General features: G+C 38.2%; 1 protein-coding gene across 2 annotated transcripts in view; it reads right to left on the reverse strand.

The window, feature by feature from the left end:
* Dbct (Dihydrolipoamide branched chain transacylase E2) overlaps positions 1-21044 on the reverse strand; it is a 176945-nt gene that overhangs the window by 52197 nt on the left and 103704 nt on the right. The gene's annotated exons all lie outside the window — the stretch shown is intronic.

Below are 21044 nucleotides of genomic sequence, written 5' to 3' on the forward strand. Positions count from 1 at the left end.
AAGCAGATGTAATTTACCGCCAAGTAGCGGTCTTGCATCTTGCTTTGGGGTCCAGAACATCAATAATAATAATAATAATAATAATAATAATAATAATAATAATAATAATAATAATAATAATAATAATAATATTCTCGACCGTCGTCAAAATGTGCGGACCGCCCTGGAAACGGGTCCTCGCCGGGTGATGACTACGAATGCAGTCCGGCCGCGGGTTCAAGGATTTGATGCATATTAAAATGTTTATAGGAAAAGATGGCAAAGATTTAGGGACCCAACTGACCGGGTGGAATACCTGGTCTTAGCCCCGGATGTACAAAATCGGTTGCTTGAAAAAAGATTGAAAAATGGGAGGAATATTGCCGTATTCTCTCAGAAAACGGGTCAGATCGCGAATTTTGACGGATTCTCTCAGAAAACGAGTCAGATCGCGAATTTCGGCGGATTATATATAAAACGTTAAGCATTCAATTATAAATTTCAGTATAATACCGTAGCGAAACACGGGTATCTTGCTAGTATACGAGGACGGTTTGAAAAGTTCTCGGAATCACTGCTAGATGTCAGTGTTAGAGCAACGAGGTTCCCGCGCAATAATCACACATCCTTTGTGAGTGAACACGTGGCGCGTCAGTGCTCTAGCTGCAGGAGTGTGGTAGTGACGACTCTTTATTGTTGTTCCCGCGTAGTGATTTGTGACAATGGAAAAAATCTGAGATTCGAGCAGTGATTAAATACTTTGTAAAGAAAGGTATGAAAGCAAAGGAAATTCATGCCGACTTTCAGAACACACTGGGGGACTCTGCTCCTTCATTTTCAACTGTTACCAAGTGGACCAGCGAGTTTAAATTTGGTCGGGAGAGCTTGGATGATGATCCGCGTAGTGCACGGCCAAAAAGTGTTACGACCCCAGAATTTATCGCAGAAATGCATAAAATGGTCATGGAGGATCGTCGACTGAAAGTACGGGAGATTGCTGAAGCTGTAGGGATGTCTTCTGAACGGGTATATTATATTTTAACCTAAGAATTGGGTATGAAAAAATTATCCGCAAGATGGGTGCCGCGGCTCTTGACATTGAACAATAAACGCACCAGATTGGAAATGTCCGAACAAAGTCTGGCCCGTTTTCAGTCCAACCAACAAGATTTTTTGCGCCGGTTTGTGAATACAGATGAAACTTGGGTCCACTACTATACCCCAGAGACAAAACAACAGTCAAAGCAGTGGAAACATGCTGATTCACCACCACCAAAGAAAGCAAAGGCAGTGCGTTCGTCCGGAAAGGTCATGGCATCAGTTTTCTGGGATGCAAAAGGCATTCTGCTGATAGATTATCTTCCTACTGGCCAAACAATTACGGGGCAATACTATGCAAACCTCCCAGACCAACTACAGGAAAGGATACGCGAAACAAGGCCTGGTTTGGCAAGGAAAAAGGTCATCTTTCATCAGGACAACGCTCCGCCGCACACAAGTGTTATTGCCATGGCAAAACTTCATGAACTGGGGTACGAATTGTTGCCACATCCACCTTATTCACCTGATTTGGCACCGTCAGGCTTTCATCTATTCCCCAAGCTGAAAATTTTCCTCGGTGGACGGAGATTTTCTACAAGGGAAGAACTGACAGCCGAATTGAAGAGGTATTTTGCAGGCCTGGAGGAATCTCATTTTCGAGATGGGATCAAGACATTGGAACATCGCTGGACCAAATGCATTAGTCTACAGGGAGACTATTTTGAAAAATAAAAGCAGTTCCACCGAGGTAAGATACTTAATTCTAGTACATTCCGAGAACTTTTCAAAGCACCTACGTATATATAAAACTAGCTGATGTACCCGTGCTTCACTACGGAATTCTACATTGTATACAGAATTGTAGGTTAGGTAGAGTACACGTTGTGAGCAAGACTGTATTAAATTGCATAGCTCTTAACGTTACCATGGAAACGTGACGAAGAAATCACCAAACGTCTTTTCTCATATGAAGACTGCGTTAGGGAATTTTCATTGTAATGGTAGGCCTGCTTGCCTACCATCAGTCACAATCAGGTTGGAAATAGCATTATAATGGTAGACACTCACTCTCCAACTGCCTTTTTACATCCTCAGAAAGACTGTCTTAGTGGTTTTCCCAACTGAAATGAACATAGGTCATTACAATGACGTCACTAGGAATGGCGCGAGTAATAGCAATAATTTTTCACATGAAATACTCGATCAAATGAAAAACCACACATTTTCTCACTTTTAATGGACAGTACTACACTGCTGATCTAACAGTCCAAAGTTCCAGAACTGGAATAACCAGACCGCAGACAGCCGTGATCTGTGAACACTCTTATGCCTGTTGTTCACGGTAAAATTTTCTTCAAATTTATTGTACAATAATTTAATTTTATAAAATTTCTGTTGCTCACGGTCAAATTTAAGTTTTATAAAACCTTTGACAAAACTTTCATAAAATAGGACATGTTCTATTCCGTAAAATTAATTTTACGAAATGAACCAATCAAGGAAGCTGACATCATGATGATGCTGGCGCTACGTCGTGAGAAGATTGCGAAGCTCGATTGTAAATAAACACTTCTTTCTAAAATGGCAGGTTCCGGGTGGACTAAGGAAGCTGTTAGTGTTTTACTGGACAAATACCAGAAATATCCATGTTTGTACGAGGTTAAAATGCCACTTTACCACAACAGAAATGCAAGAAGAGAGGCAGAAAACACAATTGCCGAAATTGTGTCACAAGTTCGGCCGAATACAAGCCCGGCTGATGTGAAGTCGAAGATAAACGGGCTTCGAACTCAATTCACTAATGAGAGGTTAGTACTGAATAATTGATTTTTCTTTAAATTTGATAAGAAGTTTATAATATGGCAGATAGTAAAGCTAGTTCTATTCATGCATTCACGGTTGACTTGGTAACCTGTCAAAAATTTAAATGCAGTAATTATTAATGTACAGCCTACTGTGTACCAATAAACAGGTTTTTTGTTCTTCAGTGTATATTAAAATGTGACTGACTTACTTAAATCTGCAAGTTTACTGTAGTAGATTACATTCAATTGTTTGTTTTCAGGAAAAGGTTATGAAATGTTTACACAGTGGAATGGGTGGCAATGAAGTATACAAACCAACATTTGCTTGGTATGACCGTATGCTGTTCCTTATTCCACATATTGCTACCAGGAGCAGCAAATCAAATTTGGATATGAATACAACTTGTAGCAGTGATGACAGTCAGGTAAAGCTTATTTCTAAATCTAGATTTCATAGGTTACAGGATAGTCATGTCACATGTGACCTGTGCAACAACCAAATTTAAATATGAAAGTTAAATTTTTTTTGTGAGTAGGAGAGTGATGTTCTTTGAATGTGAAACTCCACCTTTTGTTTTGCTATCTGTCTTCCTGACCCACAAATTTTCCAGCATGGTATGATTGACTCTTCTAGTAGGTGGTGGGATAAATGTATTCATTTCAATGGAGGATATTGACAGTCAGAGTTAATTAAACATCAATAACTCTATCAATGGGGGATGCAAGGTTATGTCTGAATATTTCTGAGACATGGGATACACACCTCTTGCATCCATGCATATGTAAAATTCAGGGTTAGCCAAATTGTATGCCTTCATAAGTTGTGAAGGTAGGGAGTATGTGTGAGTAAGAGGAATATTCTGTATCAAAAGAAGTATATGTCCACCTATCCAATACTTTTAAAATTTAATGATCTCTGTAGATTATTTACATGGTAGCCATGGTAGCTATGGACCATAATTTAATAGTCTTTTAAAATTATTTTACACGGTAACCAGTAACCATGGACCATGTGAAATAATCTAAGGATACTATTAAATTATAAAAGTATTGAACAGGTGGACATATAGATACTTATTTTGATCATAATAGTCAATACAGAACCTGCACACAATTTAATTACTGAGCATTCATGTAGGCTGTAATGCAGTAAAGACAACTAGGCTTAGGCGGATTACTTTAAATCATAATTTAATGATAGACAGCACCATAAATTAAAATACCTGTAAACACTCAATAATTTAGTTAATATATGAATTCCTGCACTAATTCAATTTAATTCCATACCACTTTTATTATGTCATGTACTGTACTATTTGAAAGCTGAGCGATGGCTGTGCAAAGTACAGGGTGTTGAAGTATTCTACAAGGGCTAATACTGGTATATTACAAATTATGTTAATCTACTGCCTGCTGTCATTTCTTGATGATTACAGTACTTTTGCATCCATCTCTTGGCACAGGCCAGAGCAAAGTGTAGCTTCCACTGAAGTCCCAGTCTCATCCATGGCTGTGACAATATGGAAGCTGCTGGGGTATGGGTGGTGATGATTAATGACATTCAGAGCATAACCAGTGTGTCTGAGTCTCATGAAAGGTGTTGCTCATAGGGTTAGTTGTGCTACATTGGCACTGTCTGGCCCAGTGAGGATAGCAATGACAAACTACCTCACTCCTCATCTTGCCTAGTATGCCTCATTTTGGTACTGCCATTGATTTTTGTGGTTTCCCTATAACTGCATAGCCTTTGGTGATGCTATTTGAGGATCCAACCAGCCTCTGGGCTGTTGACCTAACAGACACAGACATGTTAATCTACAAGAATAGTAGCTAAATATTTGGCCAACCTTAAGAGGAACAACTGTGATAAACATCATTCCAAACATACTTGTCTAATTAAAACTACACCCTTACAAATTAAAATTAACTCATAATTTCAAAAGTAGAAAGAAAATTGAATTTAAACTTTCATCTCAAATAGTGGTAACTAAGTATCTATTCACTATACTACTATGGGCTTAAATTATTTTTTTAAATGTGAAACTCTACTGTACACCTACATTTATAAGAAGGGTCCATTTTAACATAATATTGTAAATGACAGTCACAGAGAAATACAATTACATGTTTGTTATAAATAACTAGAATCGAAATTTATCCACACAGTGATCTTGCCATGATACTTTGCCTACACCATTAAAGTAGTCTTTCAATGTATTCCTGATACTTAGTGGTGTTTGCAAAACTCTGTTTCCACCTTGCCTCTGGATTTCTCCCATGATGAGATCCCTTCTTCACTCCCCTAATTGCACACTGCCTTCTTGTACATTTTCTTCATCCACACTGTGAGGTGGCATATAAACTCCCCTGTTCTCTTCCAAAAGGAAGTTGTGCAATACACAGGTAGCAAGGACAATGGATTCCACTTTGTCAACAGAGTGTGTCCTTTACTCAATAATTCCCTAAAAACATTTGTCATGATGCCAAATGCATTTTCAACTACACATCTGGCCCTACTTAATCTGTAGTTGAAAATGTTCTGCTCTCTTGTCAGCCCTCTGTACCCAAAAGGCTTCATTAGGTTGGAAGAGAGGGGAAAAGCATCATCTGCAATCATTACATATGGCACTTCATACTCAAGTTTCAGGAGGTTTGCGAGGGGGAGGAATGTTCAGTGTTTTATTTTGGACTGATGCAAACAAGGTGCTATTTTGGTAGACACCTCCATCACTTGCTCGTCCATTGGTCCCAACATCAATGTATATGAATTTATAATGGGCATCCACCAGACCAAGCAAAACAATGCTGTTAGTACCCGGCGTCCGCTCAGAAGTGAGAACCACTTGATCTAGGAGCTGCAAACTGTATATGCTTCCCATCCAATGCACCCAAACAATTAGAGAAATCCCATTTCTCTTCAAATTCATGTGCAATCTCAAGCCATCCAGTCACAGTATCTGGAACCTGAAAAAAATTGTGTTTGTTTTAAAGGTTACTCCGCCTGATGACTCTGTAAAATTCGATGACAATGGGATGCTGACTGTATATGAAGAAGAAAATACTGACAATCAGTCATGTACATCACAGCCGGCAGCAAGTACATCAGGTAGCTTATATATGTTTATAGAAATATCAAAACATAATACACTGACTGACAGAGCAAATGCAACACCAAGAAGGAGTGGTCAGAACTTTATGCCAATTGCAGGGTAGACTGACGTCACTGAGGTATGCTCATGATGTGAAATGCGCCGCTGTGCTGCGCACGTAGCGAACGATAAATGGGACACGGCGTTGGCGAATGGCCCACTTCGTACCGTGATTTCTCAGCCGACAGTCATTGTAGAACGTGTTGTCGTGTGCCACAGGACACGTGTATAGCTAAGAATGCCAGGCCGCTGTCAACGGAGGCATTTCCAGCAGACAGACGACTTTACGAGGGGTATGGTGATCGGGCTGAGAAGGGCAGGTTGGTCGCTTCGTCAAATCGCAGCCGATACCCATAGGGATGTGTCCACGGTGCAGCGCCTGTGGCGAAGATGGTTGGCGCAGGGACATGTGGCACGTGCGAGGGGTCCAGGCGCAGCCCGAGTGACGTCAGCACGCGAGGATCGGCGCATCCGCCGCCAAGCGGTGGCAGCCCCGCACGCCACGTCAACCGCCATTCTTCAGCATGTGCAAGACACCCTGGCTGTTCCAATATCGACCAGAACAATTTCCCGTCGATTGGTTGAAGGAGGCCTGCACTCCCGGCGTCCGCTCAGAAGACTACCATTGACTCCACAGCATAGACGTGCACGCCTGGCATGGTGCCGGGCTAGAGTGACTTGGATGAGGGAATGGCGGAACGTCGTGTTCTCCGATGAGTCACGCTTCTGTTCTGTCAGTGATAGTCACCGCAGACGAGTGTGGCGTCAGCGTGGAGAAAGGTCAAATCCGGCAGTAACTGTGGAGCGCCCTACCGCTAGACAACGCGGCATCATGGTTTGGGGCGCTATTGCGTATGATTCCACGTCACCTCTAGTGGGTATTCAAGGCACGTTAAATGCCCACCGCTACGTGCAGCATGTGCTGCTTCGGTGGCACTCCCGTACCTTCAGGGGCTGCCCAATGCTCTGTTTCAGCAGGATAATGCCCGCCCACACACTGCTCGCATCTCCCAACAGGCTCTACGAGGTGTACAGATGCTTCCGTGGCCAGCGTACTCTCCGGATCTCTCACCAATCGAACACGTGTGGGATCTCATTGGACGCCGTTTGCAAACTCTGCCCCAGCCTCGTACGGACGACCAACTGTGGCAAATGGTTGACAGAGAATGGAGAACCATCCCTCAGGACACCATCCACACTCTTATTGACTCTGTACCTCGACGTGTTTCTGCGTGGTCCTACATCCTACTGAGTCGATGCCGTGCGCATTGTGTAACCTGCATATTGGTTTGAAATAAACATCAATTATTCATCCGTGCCGTCTCTGTTTTTTCCCCAACTTTCATCCCTTTCGAACCACTCCTCCTTGGTGTTGCATTGTCACTGTCAGTCAGTGTATTTTAAACAATTTGTTGAGGCAACTAAAACACACTGTAGGTAATTGAGTTCAAAAAGAAAATTGACAATCTTCTGGTGATAAATTTTCCTTCTTGACTTTCTAGGAAGTTAATGGTTTTCAGAACTTATTAATGGTATACTGTAGTAGGGTAATTACTCACATTATGATATTATGCAGTGACGTTAATTCAGAAACATGCATATTATTTATGCAATCACTGTGAGTTAGCTTCTTCTTCTTCTTCTTCTTCTTCTTATTATTATTATTATTTCCAGGCACATCACGAAAACGGAAGAAGGGGTCGATTGAAGACGATGTCCTCCTTCAGGCTTCAAAGGTGCTTCACTCAGTGTCAAATACTGAAGATGCAGACGATGAATTTGGCAAATTTATTGCCTCAGAACTGAGAGCTCTTACCGACACAAAAATGAAAATTCTTACCAAACATAAAATCCAGAAAGCAATAATGGATGCTCAGTTGGAAGTATTAGGCCTACTAAATACAGACTAGGAAAGGAGTTCCCACAACCTAAAAGACGATATTGTACATATTTAGGTAATATTTTTTAATAATTATGTTGTTTAAATAAATTCAAATATTTACCTTCATGTACTTTTCCTTCAGTGAAGAGTATATTTCCCTACATGTTTCAGGAATAATACATGCTAGAGTTCCAAATGGTATTCTAGTTGAATACATCAAGTTGGTGTAACTTTCTCCAGTGGCCAGAAATCGGAGTGTCACTTGCAGTCACATTTCAAGAGAAATAGCTTGCCTCATGTTAGTGTCTTGTCGAATAATTTTGGGACCAACAAGATCCAGAAGTCTTTTAAAACCGCCTTCCTCTATTCTTAGAAAATTCCTATATGAATGCTGGTATTCTAACCTCAACTCATTTTCAACCAAGGACAGCAATCCTCTATCTTCTTCTCTTCTTTTTATCCAATCCCGATTCCAGCATTTCCTGGCATTTATTTTCTATCTTTTTACCACTGTACAACATATAATTGCAGCTCAAGCCCCAAGTAATAGATGGGATTAGTGATCATGAAGCTGTTTTTGTGGTAATTCAAAATAAATGTGAAAGAAAGAGAGAGATTAATATTAGGACTGTTAGGCAGTACCATATGGCTGATAAAACAGACATGAGGGAGTTTTTAATAAGCAACTAGGATTGGTGGAAAACGGTAAATAAAAATGTAAACAGACTCTGGGATGGGTTTAAAGCAATTGTTGAGGAATGTGAAAATAGGTTTGTACCTTTAAAGGTGGTAAGGAATGGTAAAGATCCACTATATTATAACAGGGAAGTAAAGAGACTAAGAAAGATGTGCAGGTTGGAAAGAAATAGGTAGAAATGGCTGTGGAAGTAAGGAGAAATTGAAGGAAACTAGGAAATTGAATCTAGCAAAGAAGTCAGCTAAGGATAACATGATGGCAAGCATAATTGGTGGCCACACTAATTTTAGTGAAAAATGGAAGAGTATGTATAGGTACTTTAAAGCAGAAACAGGTTCCAAGAAGGACATTCTAGGAATAATTAATGAACAAGGGGAGTGTGTATGCGAAGATCTTCAAAAGGCAGAAGTATTCAGTCAGCAGTATGTAAAGATTGTTGGTTACAAGGATAATGTCCAGATAGGGGAGGTGACTAATGCTAAAGAAGTATTAAAATTTACCTAAGACAGCAATGACATTTACAGTAAGATACAAAAGTTGAAAACTAGAAAAGCACCTGGAATTGATAAGGTTTCAGGAGATATACTAAAGACAATGGCTTGGGATATAGTACCATATCTGAAGTACTTGTTTGATTATTGTTTGCATGAAGGAACTTTACCAAATGAATGGAGAGTTGCTATAGTGGCCCCTGCATATAAAGGAAAGGGTGATAGGCATAAAGCTGAAAATTACAGGCCAGTCAGTTTGACATGCATTGCATGTAAGCTTTGGGAAAGCATTCTTTCTGATTATATAAGACATGTTTGCAAAATTAATAAACGGTTTGACAGAAGGCAGTTTGGGTTTAGGAAAGGTTATTCTACTGAAGCCCAACTTGTAGGATTCCAGCAAGATATAGCAGATATCCTGGATTCAGGAGGTCAATTGGGCTGTATTGCGATTGTCTTGTCTAAGGCATTTGATAGGGTAGATCATGGGAGACTACTGGCAAAAATGAGTGCAATTGGACTAGACAAAAGAGTGACTGAATGGGTGGCTCTGTTTCTAGAAAACAGAACTCAGAATTAGAGTAGGTGAAGCTTTATCTGACCCTGTAATATTTAAGAGGGGAATTCCTCAAGGCAGTATTATTGGACCTTTATATTTTCTTATATATATCAATGATATGCATAAAGAAGTGGAATCAGAGATAAGGCTGTTTGCAGATGATGTTATTCTGTACAGAGTAATAAATAAGTTACAAGATTGTAAGCAACTGCAAAATGACCTCGATAATGTTGTGAGATGGACAGTAGGCAATGGTATGATGATAAACGGGGATAAAAGTCAGGTTGTGAGTTTCACAAATAGGAAAAGTCCTCTCAGTTTTAATTACTGCATTGATGGGGTGAAAGTTCCCTTTGGGGATCATTGTAAATACCTAGGTATAAATATAAGGAAAGATCTTCATTGGGATAATTACATAAATATGATTGTAAATAAAGGGTACAGATCTCTGCACATGGTAATGAGAGTATTTAGGGGTTGTAGTAAGGATGTAAAGGAGAGAGCATATTTGTCTCTGGTGAGACCTCAACTTGAGTATGGTTCCAGTGTATGGGACCCTTACCAGGATTAGTTGATTTAGGAACTGGAAAAAATCCAAAGAAAAGCAGCTCGATTTGTTCTGGGCGATTTCCGACAAAAGAGTAGCGTTACAAAAATGTTGCAAAGTTTGGGCTGGGAAGACTTAGGAGAAAGGAGACGAGCTGCTCGACTAAGTGGTATGTTCCGAGCTGTCAGTGGAGAGATGGCGTGGGAGGACATCAGTAGACGAATAAGTTTGGATGGTGTCTTTAAAAGTAGGAAAGATCGCAATATGAAGATAAAGTTGGAATTCAAGAGGACAAATTGGGGCAAATATTCGTTTATAGGAGTTAGGGATTGGAATAACTTACGAAGGGAGATGTTCAAGAAATTTCCAATTTCTTTGCAATCATTTAAGAAAAGGCTAGGAAAACAACAGATAGGGAATCTGCCACCTGGGCGACTGCCCTAAATGCAGATCAGTAGTGATTGATTGGGTTTTGCTTTGTTTGTTGGAGTCATACTCTCAAACACACTGTAAGTTGAATAGCTGATTCTTGGTTTAAAAGTTTATCGATAGATGGCAGCACATACACTTCTTAGTTCAGAAGTTAGTTCATAGATGGCCATACTGATGTTTCCACGGATTTTATAAATTAATTTTACCGTGAGCAACACAACTTGTTTTCATCAAATTTTTATAAAATTTATTGTACAACAAATTTTACGAAACATTTTACCGTGAGCAACAGGCATTAGTCATTTTTTGGAGGGGGGGTTCGAATAGTGCAGAGTCCCAGCGCAAAAACTATGCCCTTTTACTAACCTGTTTCTTAGGAGTACCCGATGAGTCGGGAAAATCTCAATTCACTACACTGGCGGCGGAAAAATCTATCTGACTTGGAGGCAATTTCTCCTCCAAGCCAGAGGGGAAACACCCTCTTCACTGCTAATTTTGAATAAAATGAATGTAGAATTTAATAAAAGTGAAGAGGAAGAAGCTTTTTTTAAGAAATGGCTCTTTTCAGGGTTGAATTGAGTTATTTAGTGAATTGTGGTGTTATAATTTGGAATATGCTTAAATTGTAATTCTAGACTAGGTACTACTACTACTACTACTACTACTACTACTACTACTACTACTACTACTACTACTACTACTACTACTACTACTAAGTGAGCCTCTGCCTTAAGAGTGCACACTGCTCATTCAAAACAGCGTGTTAGAGTAGGGATGGAATAGCTGGAATACTATGATGAACCAGTGAGTTACGTACCAACAGTACGGTATCAGAAAATGTATGAACCAGAGGAATGACATGCTAAAGAAGAAAGTTTTCTAACTTCCCATCTATTTCTCGCGAATATTCAGTCAGGCTGTTATACTCGGTATGCAGCAGTAATCCCGTCTATCAGAGTTGAGTGGCAGCATAAGAGACAAAGAATATCACCACAAACATTGGTCAATGTAATGTTATTTTTGATCAATGTTATGCGCTTTCAATATTGTAGGCCTTCATATTTACTTTTGTTCCAACTCTGAAATACCACTCTTATCATAGTCAGTACGGTAAAATTGATTAAAACATAAATAGTCGGAATTTGTATTCTCTATAAATTTGTTATGTAGTACTTTTCGATAGGACCAATATCATAGGTATTTAAAAATTAAATTTTAGGCGCCTTCCGCTAAACTACAATTTCATACAGGGCGAATAAAATTGTTTATAACTTAGACTGCAGTTTCTTATTCCCCGACTCTATATACCGACTTTCATTAAATTCTGTTAACCCATTTTCTCGTGGCTCGGTGTTGATATGGAGTTGGCAACAAAAATACATATTCATGAATATTTCTGTTTTCAAAGTCGGTACAGTAACAATGTATGACATAAATGATCGGAAATTTAATTCTATATAACTTTAGTTATGTAGTATTTATCGATAGGACCACTAATAATATATTTGAGAACTGAAATTTAAGCCTTCCCCTAAACTACAATTTCACTTGGCGTGAGTAAAATGATTTATAGCCTAGATTGTAGTGGCTCATCCCCCGACTTCACATACCGATTTTCATTAAATTCTCTTCAGCCGTTTTCTCGTGATGCGTGTACATACGTACATACATACAGACAGACATTACGGAAAAGTAAAAATTGCACTTCCTTGTTACTATGGTCATGACCGCTACATAAATACCATTCTTTTCAAATTCTGGGAAATGTACAGACAAAACTCTTATCTATATATATAAAGTAACTTGTCCTGACTGACTGACTGACTGACTGACTCATCATTGCTGAGCTGAAACTACTGGAAATAAATAAATGAAATTTTGGGGATATATTCATATTAATATGTAGGTGCCCGCTAAGGGAGGATTTTTTAATATTCCGTCACTAAGGGGATAAAAAGGGGGGTGAAGTTTTAAAATGAGGATATCTATATCTCAAAAACTTAAAAGTTTCTAGGCGTAAAAATTGGTATTTGGAATCTCCTTAAAAAAGGAAGAAAAACATATTTTTTTGTTTTTGGAAAATTCCATTACGGGGGGTGAAACAAGGGAGAAAAGGGGTTGAACACCTTTTATGAGGAGACTTATATCTCAAAAACTGAGGATGTTACAGACATGAAAATTGAAATTTGCAATCTCCTTTGAAAATAAAGAAACATGTATTTTTTGGTTTCTGGATAATCCGATGAATTAGGGGTGATCAGGAGTGACAAACGGGGTGAAATTTTAAACAGACTATATCTACAAATTATCTCAGACACGTAACATATTACAGATTTGAAAACTGGTAGTTGGAATTTCCTGTAAAAGTAAAGAAACATAAATATTTATTTTGGAAAATCCATTTACGGGGAACTGAAGAAAGGGGTGAATTTTTAAAATTAGTGTATCTACAGTATATCTCATAAACTTAACATGTTGCAGACGTGAAAATTGGTATTTGGAATCTCCTTTAAAGGAGAGGAAACGCGTTTTCTTTGGTTTTCGGGAAAAACCCTGGGGGGGGGGGGGTGAAAGAATTGAAAAATTAGTTGAATTATTTGTATGAGAACGTGTTACATACCGAAACAATCTAAAGATGTTACAAACGTGAAAACTGGTATTTGGAATCTCCTTTAAAAATAATAAAACACATATTTTTTTGTTTTAGGAAAATCCAGTTAAGGGACCGAAAAGAATTGGAAAAGTGAGTGAATTTTTAAAATGAGTACTGGTATATCTACAACATATTAGAGACAAGAAACTTGGTAGGTATTTAGAAAAACCTTTAAAAATACAGGAACATATACTTTTCTATTTTCGGAGAAGGCACTTAACGGGAGGGTGAAAAGAAGTGAAAAATAGTTTAATTATTTTTATGAGGAAACTTATATCTTAAAAACCGAAGATGTTACAGATGTAAAATGGGTATTTAGAATCTCCTTTAAAAATAAAGAGACATGTGTTTTTGTTTTCGGAAAATACACTTAGATGGGGCTGGGGTTGGGGGAAGGACTGGTCAAGAGGTTGAATTCTTTTTATGGGGATACTTCTGCATATCTCAAAAACTGAAGATGTTACAGATGTGGGAATAGGTATTTGGAGTCTCCTTTAAAAATAAAGAGTACAGTTCTATGTCGCATGGTCCTCTTAGCCCCAAAAGGTAATACCACAAACATGGTTTACAAAGAATTTCTGGGGTAAATGAATCTCAATTTTTGGGTGAGTTTTTATAATTCAGGAATTTTCAGATAATGTCTTAGTACAATGCCGAGGAACGATTACTTTGATCAAATTACGAAATCCACGCGAGCGGAGCCGCGGGTAATTGCTAGTCTATATATATAAAATAGCTTGTCCTGACTGACTGACTGATTCATCATCGCCGAGCCAAAACTACTAGACATAATGAAATGAAATTTTGGGGATACATTCATATTAAGATGTAGGTGCTCGCTAAGAGAGGATTTTTGGATATTCCGTCGCTAAGGGGGTGAAAAGAGGGGTGAAATTTTAAAATGAGTGTATCTATATCTCAAAACTTTAAAAGTTTACAAATGTAAAAATTGGTATTTAGAATCTTCGTTAAAAATAAGGAAACACGTATTTTTTTGTTTTCAGAAAATCCCAATAGGACGGGTGAAAAAGGGTGGAAAAGGGTGAAAAAGGGTGAAAAAGGGGTTGAATGCTTTTAATCAGGATACCGGTACTTATATCTCAGAAACTGAAGGTATTACAGACCTGAAAATTGGTACTTTTGACCTCTTTTAAAAATAAAGAAACACACATTTTTTTGTTTTTGGAAAATCCAATTAATGGGGGTGAAAAGGGGGTTAATTTTTAAAATGAGTGTATCTATATCACAAAACTTTTAAAGTTTATAGATGTAAAAATTAGTATTTAGAATCTCCTTTAAAAATAAAGAAACACGTATTTTTTTTGTTTCTGGAAAATCCCGATAGCAAAGGTGGAAAGGGGTGAAAAAAGGGATGAATGCCTTTAATGAGGCTAATTATATTTCAGAACCTGCAAATATTACAGACCTGAAAATTGGTATTTGGGATCCACTTTAAAAATAATAAAGAAACAGGTATTTTTCGTTTTTGGAAAATCCAATTAATGGGAGGGTGAAAAGGGGGGTGAATTTTTAAAAATGAGTGTATCTATATCTCAAAACTTTGAAAGTTTACCGATTTAAAAATTGGTATTTTGAATCCTCATTAAAAATAAAGAAACACGTATTTTTTTGTTTCCGGAAAATCCCGATAGCAAAGGTGGAAAGGGGTGAAAAAAGGGATGAATGCATTTAATGAGGATACTTATATCTCAGAAACTGAAGATATTACAGACGTGAAAATTTGTGTTTTGGATCTCCTTTAAAAGTAAAGAAACACGTATTTTTTTGTTTTCGGAAAATCCAATTAATGAGGGGTGAAGTGGGGGTCAATTTTTAAAATGAGTGTATCTATATCTTAAAATTTTATAAGGTTACAGATGTGAAAATTGGTATTTTGAATCTCCTTTGAAAATAAAGTAACATGTATTTTTTGTTTTCGGAAAATCCCAATAGGAGGGGTGTAAAAGGGTGAATAATGGGTTGAATGCCCTTAATGAGGATACATATATCTCAGAAACTGAAGATATTACAGAACTGAAAATTTGTATATGGGATCTCCTTTAAAAATAAAGAAACACATATGTTTTAGTTTTTGGAAAATCCACTTAATGGCGGTTAAACAGGAGTGACATATTGGGGTGAATTTTTTGAAAGACTATACCTACAGAATATCTGAGAAACGTAGAATGTTACAGACGTAAAATGTGATATTTGAAATCTCCTATAAATGTTAATAAACATCGGTGATCTGTTTTTGGAAACTCTTCTTAACGGGAACTAAAAAGGGGGTGAAATTTTAAAATGAGAATTTATATAGTACATCTAAAAAACCTAGCATGTTACAGAAGTGAAAAATTGGTATTTTTATCTCTATTAAAAATAAGGAAACGTGTATTTTTAGTTTTCGGAAATACCACTTGGGTGGAAGGTGGGTTGTAAAAGTGACTGAAAATGGTGTTGAATTCTTTTAATTAGGCTACTGTTATCTCAAACATGAAGATGTTACACACATGAAATTCGGAAATTTGGAATCTGCTTTAAAAGCAAAGAAACACGAATTCTCGGAAAATCCAATGAATGGGGGGGAGGTGAAAGAATTGAAAAATGAATTGACTTAATTGTATGAGAATACTTACATCTAATAAAACCAAAGTTGTTAGGGCCTACAGACGTGAAAATTGGTATTTGGAACTCTTTTAAAAACAAAGAAAAGCCCGTTTGTGGGGGGGAATCATCTTGGGGGGCGGGAGTGAAAAGGAGTTGAATTCCTTTCATGAGGACACATAAAGCAAAAATTGAAGAAGTTACAGTGGTGATAATTGGTATTTAGAAGATCCTTTACTATTAAAGAAACAAGTATTTTTGCTGGAAAATTCACTTGGGGGGGGAGTGTGAAAGTGAAAAACGTGAATTATTTTAATCTCAAAACTGAAGGTAATAGACGTAAACAATGGTATTTGGAATCTCCTTTATACATAAAGAAAGACGCCTTCTTTTAATTTTTTTGGTGGGGGGGAGGGTAAATAAACTTAACGGCGGTGGGGTGTAAAAGGAGGTGAGACCAATTGATTTTACTGTTCATAATGTATTTATAAGGAGCCTCCGTTGCTCAGGCGGCAGCGCGCGGGCCTCTCACTGCTGGGTTCCGTGGTTCAAATCCCTTTCTCTCCATGTGACATTCGTGCTGAACAAAACGGAGGCGGCACAGTTTTTTTCTCTGCGTACTCCGGTTTTCCCTGTCATCATTCATTCTAGCAACACTGTCCATATATAATTTCATTTCATTTGACATCCATTAATCATTGGCCCAGAGGAGTGTGACAGGCTTCGGCTGCCGGCACAATTCCTATTGTCGCCGCTCGATGGGGTCTTCATTCATTCCATTCCTGACCCTGTCGAATGGCTGGAAACAGGCTGTAGATTTTCGATGTACTTATTCTGATCATAAACCAATCATTTTTAATCTTTCCTGGTTTCGTTTTCAAGAGCCATCTATTCCTTCGGAGGACGTTCTTAGATTACAGTAGATTCTCCTGGCATATAAATAAAAATTTAAACACATTTGAAATAAACGATAGGAATGAGATTGACCGTCCAATTGTTCACCTCTATAATAAGGTCAATAATGCACGGAAGTATGTCATTCGTATGGCCAGAAATCCGCCACACTTGCCTACGCGCGACAATGGTGCTGGTCATATTCTCAACAATTACAATGGCAGCAGATGTAATTTACCGCCAAGTAGCGGTCTTGCATCTTGCTGTTGGGTCCAGAACATCTATAATAATAATAATAATAATAATAATGTTCTTAAACGTCGTCAAATGTGCGGAACGCCCTGGAAACGGGTCCTGGATGGGTAATGACTAAGAATGCAGTCTAGTCGCGGGTTCAGTACCGCCAAGGCACCCAAGACGACACCACGCCTGATCTCCTGAATGATTTGTTCCAAATTAAAAATGCTTATAGGAAAAGATGGCAAAGATTTGGGGACCCAAGTGACCGGGTGGAATATCTGGACCTAGCTCGGGAAGTACGAAATCGATTGCTGGAAAGAAAGATTGAAAAATGGGAGGAAACGTGACGTAAACTATTAGAAAACGAGCCAGATCGCGAATTTTGGCGGATTCTCTCAGAGAAAGAGTCAGATCACGAATTTCGGCGGATTATATATAAAACAATAAGCATTCAAATATAAATATCAGTATAATACCGTAGCGAAGCATGGGTATCTTGCTAGTTTTATATATATAGATGACATGTACTGACTGACTGACTGATTCATCATCACCGAGCCAAAACTACTGGACATATAAAAATGAAATTTTGAGGATACATTTATATTAGGGTGTAGGTGCTCACTAAGGAAGGATTTTTGGGTATTCCGTCCCTAAGGGGGTGAAAAGGGGGGTGAAATTTTTAAATGAGGATATCTATATCTCAAAAACTTAAAAGTTTACAGATGTAAAACTTGGTATTGGGAATCTATTTTAAAAATAAAGAAACACATTTTTTTTTTGTTTTCCCCAAGTCCCATTAAGGTGGGTGAAAACAGGGGGAAAATTGGTTGAATACCTTTTATGAGGATACTTATATCTCAAAATCTGAAGATGTTACAGACATGAAAATTGGTATTTGGAATCTCCTTTAAAAACAAAGAAACGCGCATTTTAGGGGGAAAATAAACTTGAGGGAAGGGGGTGAAAAGGAATTGAATTCCTTTTATGAGGACACATATCTCAAAAACTGAAGATGTTACAGTCGTGATAAATTGTATTTAGAATTTTTTAATAAATAAATATGTATTTTTTGTTTTCGGAAAATTCACTTAAGGAGGGAGGGTGAAAGGAAGTGAAAAAAATTGAATTCTCTTTATGTGGATATTTATGTCTCAAAAAGTGATGGTTACAGACGTGAAATTTGGTGTTTGGAATCTCCTTTAAAAATAAAGAAACACGTATCAACTTAACGGGGGTGGGGTGAAAAAGAAGTTGAATTCTTTTTGTGAGGATACTTATATCTCTAAAAAAGATGATACAGATGTGAAATTTGATATTTGGAAGCATTTTTAAAAATAAAGAAACACGTCCTCTTTTGTTTTCGGAGATCCAGTTACGGGGGGGGGAAAGAACTGAAATATTCGTTGAATTATTTGTATGAGGATACTTATATCTCTAAAAGCTTAAGATGTTACAGACGTGAATCTTGGTATTTGGAATCTCCTTTAAGAATAAACACTCTTTATTTATTTTTTTTTTTGCATAAAATCGACTTGGGAGGGGAGGGGTGAAAATAAGTAAAGAAAGAGTTGAATTCAGTTTAAGAGGATACTTATATCTCAGAAACTGAAGATGTTACAGACGTGAAAGTTGGTATTTTGAATCTCCTTTAAAAATAAAGAAACATTTTTGTTTTTGTTTTCGGAAAGTCCACTTAAAGGGAAAGGGGGTGAAAAAAAAAGGAAAAAGATGTTGAATTCATTTTATGAGGATACTTATATCTCAAAAACGAAAGATGTTACGGACGTGAAAGTTGGTACTGAATTTTGAATCTCCTTTAAAAATAAAGAAACACTTTTTGTTTTCGGAAAATCCCCTTAAGGGGTTGAAAAGAATTGAAAAAGTGGGTGAATTTTGAAAATGAGTACCGGTATATCTACAGTATATGTGAAAAACTTAACATGTTACAGACATGAAACTTGGTAATTGGGTAGTCCTTTAAAAATACAGGAACATGTACTTTTGTTTTCAGAAATAGCACTCAACAGTGGGTTAAAAAATGAATTGACGTATGGCTTTTTGTGCCGGGTGTGTCCGAGGACAAGTTCGGCTCGCCAGGTGCAGGTCTTTTGATTTGACGCCCGTAGGTGACCTGCACGTCATGATGAGGTTGAAATGATGATGAAGACGACACATACACCCAGCCTCCGTGCCAGTGAAATTAACCAATTATGGTTAAAATTCCTGACCCTGCCAGGAATCGAACCTGGGACCCCAGTGACCAAAGGCCAGCACGCTAACCATTTAGCTATGGAGTCGGACATGGGGGGTGAAAAGAAGTGAAGGAAGAAGTGAATAGTTTTTAATGAGGATGCTTACATCTCAGAAACTGATGATGTTACAGATGCGAAAATTAGTATTTGGAATCTCCTTTAAAAGTAAAGGAACATGTATTTCTTTTTGTTTTCGGAAAATGGGAAGTACTGGTAATGGGGTTGAATTCTTTTTATGGGGATTCTTATAGCCTATCTCAAAAACTGAAAATGTTACGACGTGGATATAGATATTTGGAATCTCCTTTAAATATAAACTTTTCATTTTCGATTTGAGAGAAGACTGTTGCATAGTCATCTTAGCCCCAAAAGGCAATAACACAAACGTGGTTTACAAACAGTTTCCGGGGTAAATTAAACTCAATTTGTCGGTGACTGTTTATACTTTAGGGATTTTCCAGATAATGTCTTAGTACAGTTCCAATGAACGATTACTTTTATTATTTTACGAAATTCACGCAAGCGATGCCGCGGGTAACTGGTAGTTTTTTGCTAGTTGCTTTACGTCGCACCGACACAGATAGGTCTTATGGCGACGATGGGACAGGAGAGAGCTAGGAGTGGGAAGGAAGCGGCCGTGGCCTTAATTAAGGTACAGCCCCACCATTTGCCTGGAGTGAAAATGGGAAACCACAGAAAATCATTTTCAGGGCTGCCGAAAGTGGGGTTCGAACCTACTATCTCCCGAATACTGGATACTGGCCGCACTTAAGCGACTGCAGCTATCGGTTGTAACTGGTAGTAATGTATATAATCAGTATACAGGGTGACCGTGAATTCCACCAACAAACTTTCGGAGGTTGTTCAGGGATACCTTCTGAGCATATTGGTATAAGGGACCCGTGGTCACTGGTGGCTCATTACAGAGTAATTGCATTTCATTTGGCTGTTGCCCCAATTTGCTTTGTATCTGTATTGCACTGAAAAAAAATAAAATGCTTCACGTCCATCCTAAATGCCAGTTCTTTACAGACACCAGGTTGTCGGAATTTTGTACTGTGGGAGTTCTTTAACATTCCAGAAGCCAACAACATGGAGTTGATACCATAAATGACACCAATGGACTTCTTTTTCTGGGGTCTTATGAAGAGCCTAGTTTGCAAGATTCTGGTCAATACTTGCATGGACCTGTTTGCTAGGATTGTCGCAGCCACAGAAGTAGCACACCAACTCCTAGTATTCTTGAGCATGTAAGACAGTCGATGTTGCGTTGCTGTACATTGCCAAGATATGGTGGTCGACCTTCTGAAAAATACCAGTAAGGGAACAGGACTGCATTTGTTATGTTATGTACTCTGACAGTACAGACTGAACACACTGTGATAATAGCATACGTGTTCATCTGAGGGAACATTACTCTATGTTTTGTGTTGTACAATTCGGTTATTGCATATTACAGGCTTTGAATTACTCCGTGTTTGGTGTTGTATGTTTTGAGTATTGCGTATTACAGGCTTTTTCACAGAAACAAGGATGATTGGAGTAACAAGCCGAATAAATTATAATTACATTATTTTACTCTGTAACAAGCCACCAGAGACCACAGGTCCCGTATACCAATATGTTCAGAAGGTATCCCTCAACAACCTCTGGAGTTTGTCGGCGGAGTTCGGATTCACCCTGTATTTTAATATCGTAAATTATTTTGTAGAACAATAAAGTGCAACAAAAGACTGACAATGATAGAGAACAGAATAGAACTGAAGGTGGTAGCAGAAAAGAGAGAAAAAATGAGCATGAGTTAGGCGGGGGGGAG

This window comes from Anabrus simplex, chromosome 2 (assembly GCF_040414725.1).
Source record: "Anabrus simplex isolate iqAnaSimp1 chromosome 2, ASM4041472v1, whole genome shotgun sequence".
Taxonomy (NCBI): domain Eukaryota; kingdom Metazoa; phylum Arthropoda; class Insecta; order Orthoptera; family Tettigoniidae; genus Anabrus; species Anabrus simplex.